Below are 10266 nucleotides of genomic sequence, written 5' to 3'. Positions count from 1 at the left end.
TGTGGGGGGGGGGAGGGAGGAGTGTGAGGGAGGGGGGGGAGGAGTGTGAGGGAGGGGGGGGAGGACTGTGAGGGGAGGGGGGGGAGTGCTCTCTCTCCCCCCCAGTCGCTCTCTCCCCCCCCACAGTCGCTCACTCTCCCCCCCAGTCGCTCTCTCTCCCCCCCCACAGTCGCTCTCTCTACCCCCCCCCACAGTCGCTCTCTCTCCCCCCAGAGTCGCTCTCTCTCCCCCCCCACAGTCGCTCTCTCTCCCCCCCACAGTCGCTCTCTCTCCCCCCCCACAGTCGCTCTCTCTCCCCCCCCACAGTCGCTCTCCTCTCCCCCCCACAGTCGCTCTCTCTCCCCCCCCACAGTCGCTCTCTCTCCCCCCCCACAGGTCGCTCTCTCTCCCCCCCAGTCGTGCTCTCCTCCCCCCCCCAGTCGCTCTCTCTCCCCCCCCAGTCGCTCTCTCTCCCCCCCCACAGTCGCTCTCTCTCCTCCCCACAGTCGCTCTCTCTCTCCCCCACAGTCGCTCTCTCTCCCCCCCCAGTCGCTCTCTCTTCCCCCCCAGTCGCTCTCTCTTCCCCCCCCAGTCGCTCTCTCTTCCCCCCCAGTCGCTCTCTCTTCCCCCCTCCCAGTCGCTCTCTCTCCCCCCCCCCAGTCACTCTCTTCTCTCTCTCTCTCTCTGTCTCCAAGTCTCTCTATCTCTCTCTCCCCAGTATCTCTCTCCTTTCCCCTGTCTCTCTCCCCCAGTCTCTCTCACTCTCTCTTTCTCTCCCCATCTCCCAATCTCTCTCTCTCTCTCACTCCCAATCTCTCTCTCTCTCACTCCCAATCTCTCTCTCTCACACTCCAATCTCTCTCTCTCTCTCACTCCCAATCTCTCTCTCTCACACTCCCAATCTCTCTCTCTCTCTCACTCCCAATCTCTCTCTCTCTCTCACTCCCAATCTCTCTCTCTCACACTCCCAATCTCTCTCTCTCTCTCACTCCCCAATCTCTCTCTCTCTCTCACTCCCAATCTCTCTCTCTCACACTCCCAATCTCTCTCTCTCACACTCCCAATCTCTCTCTCTCTCTCACTCCCAATCTCTCTCTCTCACACTCCCAATCTCGCTCTCTCTCTCTCACTCCCAATCTCTCTCTCTCTCAACACTCCCAATCTCTCTCTCTCACACTCCCAATCTCTCTCTCTCTCACGCTCCCAATCTCTCTCTCTCTCACGCTCCCAATCTCTCTCTCTCTCACACTCCCAATCTCTCTCTCTCACACTCCCAATCTCTCTCTCTCTCTCACACTCCCAATCTCTCTCTCTCTCTCACGCTCCCAATCTCTCTCTCTCTCTCACACTCCCAATCTCTCTCTCTCACACTCCCAATCTCTCTCACACTCCCAATCTCTCTCTCTCACACTCCCAATCTCTCTCTCTGACACTCCCAATCTCTCTCTCTGACACTCCCAATCTCTCTCTCTGACACTCCCAATCTCTCTCTCTCCTCACACTCCCAATCTCTCTCTCTTACACTCCCAATCTCTCTCTCTCTCTTACACTCCCAATCTCTCTCTCTCACACTCCAAATTTCTCTCTCTCTCACACTCCCAATCTCTCTCTCTCTCACACTCCCAATCTCTCTCTCTCTCACACTCCCAGTCTCTCTCTCACACTCCCCAGTCTCTCTCTCTGACACTCCCAATCTCTCTCTCTCTCACACTCCAAATTTCTCTCTCACACTCCCAGTCTCTCTCTCTGACACTCCCAATCTCTCTCTCTCTCACACTCCCAATCTCTCTCTCTCTCACACTCCCAATCTCTCTCTCTCACTCCCAATCTCTCTCTCTCTCACACTCCCAATCTCTCTCTCACACTCCCAATCTCTCTCTCTCACACTCCCAATCTCTCTCTCTCTCTCACTCCCAATCTCTCTCTCTCACACTCCCAATCTCTCTCTCTCTCTCACTCCCACTCTCTCTCTCTCACACTCACCCAATCTCTCTCTCCTCACACTCTCCCAATCTCTCTCTCACACTCCCAATCTCTCTCTCTCTCATCTCCCAATCTCTCTCTCTCTGACCACTCCCAATCTCTCTCTTTCTCACACTCCCAATCTCATCTCTCTCACACTCCCTATCTCTCTCTCTCTCACTCCCAATCTCTCTCTCACACTCCCAATCTCTCTCTCACACTCCCAATCTCTCCTCTCTCACTCACACTCCCAATCTCTCTCACACTCCCAATCTCTCTCTCACACTCCCAATCTCTCTCTCTCACACTCCCAATCTCTCTCTCTCTCTCACTCCCCAATCTCTCTCTCTCACACTCCCAATCTCTCTCTCTCTCTCACTCCCACTCTCTCTCTCTCACACTCCAATCTCTCTCTCTCACACTCCCAATCTCTCTCTCACTCCAGTCTCTCTTTCTCACACACTCCCAGTCTCTCTCTCTCTCACATTCCCAATCTCTCTCTCTCTCACACTCCCAATCTCTCTCTCTCTCACACTCCCAATCTCTCTCTCACACTCCCAATCTCTCTCTCACACTCCCAGACTCTCTCTCTCTCTCACTCCCAATCTCTCTCTCTCACGCTCCCAATATCTCTCTCTCACGCTCCCAATCTCTCTCTCTCTCACACTCCCAGTCTCTCTCTCTGACACTCCCAATCTCTCTCTCTCACACTCCCAATCTCTCTCTCTCTCTCACACTCCCAATCTCTCTCTCTCTCACACTTCCCAATCTCTCTCTCTCTCTCTCACACTCCCAATCTCTCTCTCTCTCTCTCTCACTCCCAGTCTCTCTCTCTCACACTCCCAATCTCTCTCTCTCACTTCCCAGTCTCTCTCTCTCTCACACTCCAATCTCTCTCACACTCCCAGTCTCTCTTTCTCACACACTCCCAGTCTCTCTCTCTCTCTCACATTCCCAATCTCTCTCTCTCTCACACTCCCAATCTCTCTCTCTCTCACACTCCTTATCTCTCTCTCTCTCACTCCCAATCTCTCTCTCTCACACTCCCAATCTCTCTCTCTCACACTCCCAATCTCTCTCTCTCTCTCACTCCCAATCTCTCTCTCTCACACTCCCAATCTCTCTCTCTCTCACACTCCCAATCTCTCTCTCTCTCTTTCCCTCTCTCTCTCCTTCCCTCTCTCTCTCTCCTTCCCTCTCTCTCTCTCCTTCCCTCTCTCTCTCTGCCTCTCTCTCCTTCCCTCTCTTTCTCCTCTCCTTCCCTCTCTCTCCTTCCCTCTCTCTCTCTCCTTCATTCTCTCTCTCTCTTTCCTTCCATCTCTCTCTCTCTCATCCTTCCCCCTCTCTCTCTCTCTCTCCTTCCCCCTCTCTCTCTCCTTCCCTCTCTCTCCTTCCCTCTTCTCTCTCTCTTCTCTCTCTCCTTCCTCTCTTCATTCCCTCTCTCTCTCTCTCCTTCCCTCTCTCTCTTCCCCCCAGTCACTCCCTCTCTCTCTTCTCAACAACAACATGCCCTCAAAAAGCCTCGGCAACGCCGGGCTCCCCCAGCTAGTATTATATATATGTACCTTTACAGAGCAGTCAAGTAAGTTTAGTAAAACCTATGTCCTAACTAAGTAAATTCAGTAAAGTTATTGTACATCAGACAAGTAACAGGTGTACTACAGTATTTTCATAGTCATTGATATAATGACATTTTTATTGGTGGCCTTGTTGCTCAGGAGTAATTTGGTCAGGTCTCTTAAGCCGGAAAACTTTGTACAACTGATAGTAGTTACTCCACTTCCCAGCCTGAGCTGTCCAGAAGTTCTGAATGGATAGAAGAATAAAAAGAAGTTTCATGGAGGAAATCTTCATTTGTGAAATAGATTTCTTCACTGGGTAACTAAGCTATCTTCTCTTCAATATTCTTTGATAAGCTATCTTCATCACACAATGCTTCCTGAGGCTACAAATGCAGCTTAAAATGCCTGGTCTAGAGGTTATTGCTGAAGACAAACTGTTCTGTCAAACCCCCAAGTCTCTGGAGGACATACTGAAGCAAAAATACTTGGCACCTGTCTGTGTGTTGCTCCATTAATTCTTTGAGTTCAGAGGGGGAACTGCTATAAAGCTAGACCTCAAAGCATCCATTGTCCTTGTAGGATGTCCTTTGCCAACAACAAGCAAAATTCTACCTGTTATCAAACATATACCGCTCTAGCCCCTAGCACATTTGTACTAATGTGCAGTTCCCATAATGTACACTAACTACTCTGGCGAATTCTTCTTTCTTTGTGCAACCAAAAGTCTAAGCATGACAATTAACTGAAATTTCTGCTCCACAGGATGAAAGATAAAGGAGATAATACGTTTTCAATATTATTGAAGAACATAAGAAAAGTAAGGAATGAGAAATTATCCTGACACATCGATAACTAATGTCATCATAATAGTTTTCCAGTGCAAAGAAAGCCAGAAAACAGAGCTCTGGAGGGGTGATATTATGAGAAACCAGTATCTAAAATAGTATCTGCTACAAGGTAGGGTATTTTTGGCCACTTACAGTTGATGTATAGATGGAAGAAATATTTTCTAACAGTGTTACTTACTAGCTTTTTGTCACAATCCTAAACACAGTCCCTGAATTTCCTTGGTATCTTCAGCACTAATTAATACATTGTTACTGTGCTAAAAAAGATCAATTAAACTAGTGTTTAGCACATTATGCTGCTTATATACTGTAAATGCACTACATATGAGTTTCCTCAATCTTTCTGGCAGCTTTGACAAATTCCCCCCATCCAAGACCCACTGGGCTAATTTGCATAGGAATACCACTCACCTGTCAGCACTGTGCCCGGGAATATCCTGCTTTTATGGCACTACTGCATTGTGGGAAAGTTGGACCCATATAAAACAGATGCAAATGCTCCTCCAGGCACTGATTCCGGTAGCAGTGAGGAGCTTGAAGTTTAGAAGAGTCCCTAAAGTTTGCTTGCTGATTTCTGGTTTCCCATACATTTTTTCAACTTTTATTCCCCCACAGTTTTGCTATTTGAGACATGCATTTGACACCGACCCCTCCAGCCCCCCACCCCACACACACAGTGCTATCGCCCCCCTCACCCCTATAGTGCTACAGTCTCAACCTACCTCTACATGTTTTTGACCAATCACCTGCTCAGAGTTCTCCTCCAAGTTACACAGCATCCTGACTTGGAAATATGTCGCTGTTCCTTCATCATCGCTGGGTCAAAATCCTGGAACTCCCTCCCTAACAGCACTGTGGGAGTACCTTCACTACAAGGACTGCAGCGGTTTAAGAAGGCGGCTCACCACCACCTTCTCAAGGGCAATTAGGGATGGGCAATAAATGCTGACCTTGCCAGCGATGCCCTCATCCCAGGAACTAATTTTTAAAAATATGATTCTAGAGAAGGAGTAGCATTCCCCTTGGGCATACTACTCTATGCCATCCTTAATGGAGGAGAAGGGCAAACAGCAGTGTTTTATTTATTTGTTCCTGGGATGCAGGCGCCGCTGGCAAGGCCAGCATTTATTGTCCATCCATAATTGGCCTTGAGAAGGTGGTGGTGACCCGCCTTCTTGAACCGCTGCAGTCCATGTGGTGAAGGTAGTCCCACAGTGCTGTTAGGGAGGGAGTTACAGGATTTTGACCCAGTGACGATGAAGGAAAGGTGATATACTTCCAAGTCAGGATGGTGTGCAACTTGGAGGGGAACTTGGAGATGATGGTATTCCCATGCACCTGTTGCCCTTGTCCTGCTAGGAGGTAGAGGTCGTGTGTTTGGGAGGTGCTGCCAAAGAAGCCTTGGTGAGTTGCTGTAGTGCACCCTGTAGATGGTACACACTGCAGCCATGGTGCGCCAGCGGTGGAGGGAGTGAATGTTTAAGGAGGTGGATGGGGTGCCAATCAAGCAGGCTGCTTTGTCCTGGATGATGTCGAGCTTCTTGAGTGTTGTTGGAGCTGCACTCATCCAGGCAAGTGGAGAGTATTCCATCACACTCCTGACTTGTGCCTTGTAGATGGTGGAAAGGCTTTGGGGAGTCAGGAGGTCAGACACTCGCCGCAGAATACCCAGCCTCTGACCTGCTCTTGTAGCCACAGTATTTACGTGGCTGGTCCAGTTAAGTTTCTGGTCAATGGTGACTCTCAGGATGTTGATGGTGGGGGAATTCAGCAATGGTAATGCCGTTGAATGTCAAGGGGCGGTGGTTAGACTCTCGCTTGTTGGAGATAGTCATTGCCTGACACTTGTGTGGTGCGAGTGTTAATTGCCACTTATCAACCCAAGCCTGAATATTGTCCCGGTCTTGCAGCATGGAGGCATGGACTGCTTCATTATCTGAGGAGCTGCGAATGGAACTAAACACTGTGCAATCATCAGCGAATATCCCCATTTCTGATCTTATGCTGGAGGGAAGGTCATTGATGAAGCAGCTGAAGATGGTTGGGCCTAGGACACTGCCCTGAGGAACTCCAGCAGTGATGTCCTGGGGCTGCGATGATTGACCTCCAACAACCACAACCATCTTCCTTTGTGCTAAGTATGACTCCAGCCAGTGGAGAGTTTTCCTAGGGCCCCTTGATGCCACTCTTGGTTAAATGGTGGTATAAGTGCCACTTGATAGCACTGTCGACGACACCTTCCATCACTTTGCTGATGATTGAGAGTAGACTGATGGGGCGGTAATTGGCCGGATTGGATTTGTCCTTATCTTTGTGGACAGGATATACTTGGGCAGTTTTCCGCATTGTTGGGTAGATGCCAGTGTTGTAGCTGTACTGGAACACCTTGCCTAGAGGTGCGGCTAGTTCTGGAGCACAAGTCTTCAGCATGACAGCTGGGATGTTGTCGGGGCCCATAGCCTTTGCTGTATCCAGTGCACTCAGCTGTTTCTTGATATCACATGGAGTGAATCGAATTGGCTGAAGCTGGCTTCTGTGATGGTGGGGACCTCAGGAGGAGGCTGATATGAATCATCCACTTGGTACTTCTGGCTGAAGATGTCTTTTGCATTCACGTGCTGGGCTCCGCCATCATTGAGGATGGGTGGGGATATTCATGGAGCCTCCTCCTCCAGTTAGTTGTTTAATTGTCCACCACATTCACGGCTGAATGTGACAGGTCTGCAGAGCTTTGATCTGATCCGTTGATTGTGTGCTCGCTTAGCTCTCTCTATAGCATGCTGTTTCCACTGTTTAGCATGCATGTAGTCCTGTGTTGCAGCTTCCCCAGGTTGGCACCTAATTTTTAGGTATGCCTGGTGCTGTTCCTGGCATGCTCTTCTGCACTCCTCATTGAACCAAGGTTGGCACCCTGGCTTGATGGTAATGGTAGAGTGAGGGATATGCCGGGCCATGAGGTTACAGATTGTGGTGGAATACAGTTCTGCTGCTGCTGATGGCCCACAGTGCCTCATGGATGCCCAGTTTTGAGCTGCTAGATCTGTTCTGAATCTATCCCATTTAGCATGGTGGTAGTGCCACACACAACACGTTGGAGGGTGTCCTCAGTGTGAAGACGGGACTTTGTCTCCACAAGGACTGTGTGGTGGTCACTGCTTCCAATACTGTCATGGACAGTTGCATCTGCGACAGGTAGATTGGTGAGGACGAGGTCAAGTAGGTTTTTCTCTCGTGCTGGTTCTCTCACCACCTGCCGCAGACCCAGTCTGGCAGCTATGTTCTTCAGGAGTCGGCCAGCTCAGTCAGTAGTGGTGCTACCGAGCCATTCTTGGTGATGGACATTGAAGTCCCCCTCCCAGAGTACATTCTGTGCCCTTGCTACCCTCGTGCTTCCTCCAAGTGGTGTTCAACCTGGAGGAGTACTGATTCATCAGCTGAGGGAGGGCGGTAGGTGGTAATCAGCAGGAGGTTTCCTTGTCCATGCTTGACCTGAAGCCATGGTGGGATTTGAACTCACATCACTGGGTCATTAGTTCAGGCCTCTGGATTACTGGTCCAGTAACATATGTTACCGTTCCTTCGCATGTGAAGGCAAGGAGAATAAAACAGCATGGCAGAAGCACCAGCCCACCAGGCACTATCCTACACAACTTGTCTATCGGCAGCACAGGTCCTTCAAGAACCTCTTGGAGCATCTCTGTGTTCAAAGGGCGTGATTGTCCAAGACTGCCATTGCCATTGCACATCTCTGCGATTTTCTCCAACCTCACAAACTGCCAGAATTGCTCTGTCTGTCGCTATGAAAGTGACAACTGCCCTGAATTATTTTGGCACCAGATTCTTTTAAGGTGGAGGGAGGATTCTTAAATATGTTCTTACATTATATTGAAAATGCATTATATCCTCTCTCCAGGAGGGCTTGCAGGTCTTCCTATGAAAACTTTACAGCCCTTTGATGAGATACTGCCATGTCATGGTGCCCCATGGGCTCAAGTGGCCTGTGACTGCTCATGGTTCTAGCAAGTGGCACTTCAAATGAGGGTGCAAGATGCCCTGAGTGGATAAAAATGGGGTCGAATAAAGAACCTTTGCAGCCACTCCTTGCTGTCCTTAGTGCTCTGATGAAAACTGCAATCTTTACAGAAGTGTGCAACTTCAGCAACCAAGTTTCCTGGGGCCTAAACTGCTCACTGCACTTATAGAACACCAAAATTTACACCATTTCATGTGCAAATTAACTTACGCAGGAAACTTGCATGCAACTGCCTTTGCTGGTGAATGGCTGGTGTGACAATGGCGCAATGGACATCGAGGAAATTCAGGATCAAATTTGGACCAGATTTTCAGTGTGCCGTGAGGCGGGTTTTTAGGCGTGCGGGGGGCAAAAATCCCAAATTTAGGGGTCCCGACACCATTACGCCCAAAACCCGCCTCCACATAAGTTTCAAGGGAGGCGGGTACCCGCCCTGCACTGGGACCCACCGACCCGAGGCGGGAAGGGATTAGTGCCAATTAACTGCCTGTTAACAGGTAGTTAACAGGCAGTTTTTAGCCTAATCCCTATTTTGAGGGGTGTCGTGTGGGATTCCCGATGCCTCCAAACCACGCCAGGTTAGAGCAGGCGGGCCGTCGGGTTGAAGGACGTGGAGGGGTCGCGATGTCAGTGTTCCGGTGAGTGATGGGTGCATGAGTGCAAAGGTAAGTGTGTTTGGTGTGTCTAAAGTGTGTAAAGAAGTTTAAATTACCTGTACTTACCTTAACAGCCTTTCTTCCTCTAGGCGTCGGGAGTCCATCACTTAGCTGGCACTGAAAGCTGAATGGCTGCGATCTGTCAAAAGTGACAGCCTTCAGCTTTCAGTGCCGGTGACAGTTCTAACTGAGTCTGTGTAGAAGGACTCAGGTTAGAAGTCAGACTGTCAGGGCTGGATTTTGCTAGGGCCGGGGAGGCGGGATTGGAGGCGTGTGGGGGATAAAAATCGCAAAACTGGCGTGCGGGCCCAAACCCGCCTCCATCCCGCCTCCACGCAATTTTCCTAAATTCGTGTCTGCTGGTCCCGACTCCGTCCCGCCTCCAGGAGGCGGGATAGGCCCTTAAGGCCCTTAACAAGCCCTCAATTGGCTCTATAATCCCATTTTTCTAACCACTTGCAAGTTTACTCGTTTTCCCACGTGAAACACGCCTGGTGGGAAACACACATCTGAAACCTGGCGGGAGCACAACTGGCTTGCGGAGTAGCAGCTGCAGCTCAACCATTAAATGGCAGATTTGAACAGGCTTTAATTGCAGGTGGCATAACTTTGCTCTCAGGTCTGGGGGATCTTTCAGAAGGCATACCCACAGCTCTGGAAGTTTGCAGCCTGACAACCATCTCCAGTGTGACCTCCTGGGAAACCCCTCTCGCCACCTTCACTGAGCGCTTCCTCAACTGAGGCATCTACCAGAAGCATGGGAGCCATTTTTGTCCTGCCCTTCTGGATATTACATGAGGCCGCCCAACAGCAGCAGCAACAACAGTTGCGCCAAGCTGCTGCTGCCCCACATGAGGATGCACAGGCCAGAAGGGGCCAGCGCATGGAAGGCCGTCGGCGCAGGAGATACCCCCCAAACAGGGTCTACAGACGCAGGGTCAGCTACCTCAACATGTCTGAGCAGCAGTGCCAAAGGCGGCTCCGACTTTCGCGAGAGATAGTGGCTGACATCTGCGCAATGCTGCAGCAAGACCTGGAGCCCAGAGGAGCAGCTGGACACCCCTTACCAGTGGCCGTCAAAGTCACCATCGCACTCAACTTTTTTGCCTCAGGCTCATTCCAGGGATCAGCAGCAGACATCAGCGGCATCTCCCAGGCGGCCGCACACACCTGCATCAAGCGGGTAACCGATGCCCTCTTTGCCATCGCGCACAATCACATCCATT

At 50.4% G+C, this 10266-nt stretch overlaps 1 long non-coding RNA gene across 1 annotated transcript in view; it reads right to left on the bottom strand.

The window, feature by feature from the left end:
- Positions 1-3648: 3648 nt before the first annotated feature.
- Positions 3649-10266, bottom strand: part of LOC147122060 (uncharacterized) — a 33559-nt gene continuing 26941 nt past the window's right edge. Inside the window, exon 3 of the long non-coding RNA XR_015075420.1 lies at positions 3649-3747. This is a non-coding gene — a long non-coding RNA (uncharacterized LOC147122060). The remainder of the gene's footprint in view (positions 3748-10266) is intronic.

The sequence above is a fragment of the Somniosus microcephalus genome, chromosome 3 (assembly GCF_052327205.1).
Source record: "Somniosus microcephalus isolate GS21.2 chromosome 3, FLI_Smic_1.0, whole genome shotgun sequence".
Lineage (NCBI taxonomy): Eukaryota > Metazoa > Chordata > Chondrichthyes > Squaliformes > Somniosidae > Somniosus > Somniosus microcephalus.
This window is presented reverse-complemented; position numbering and strand designations above follow the sequence as displayed.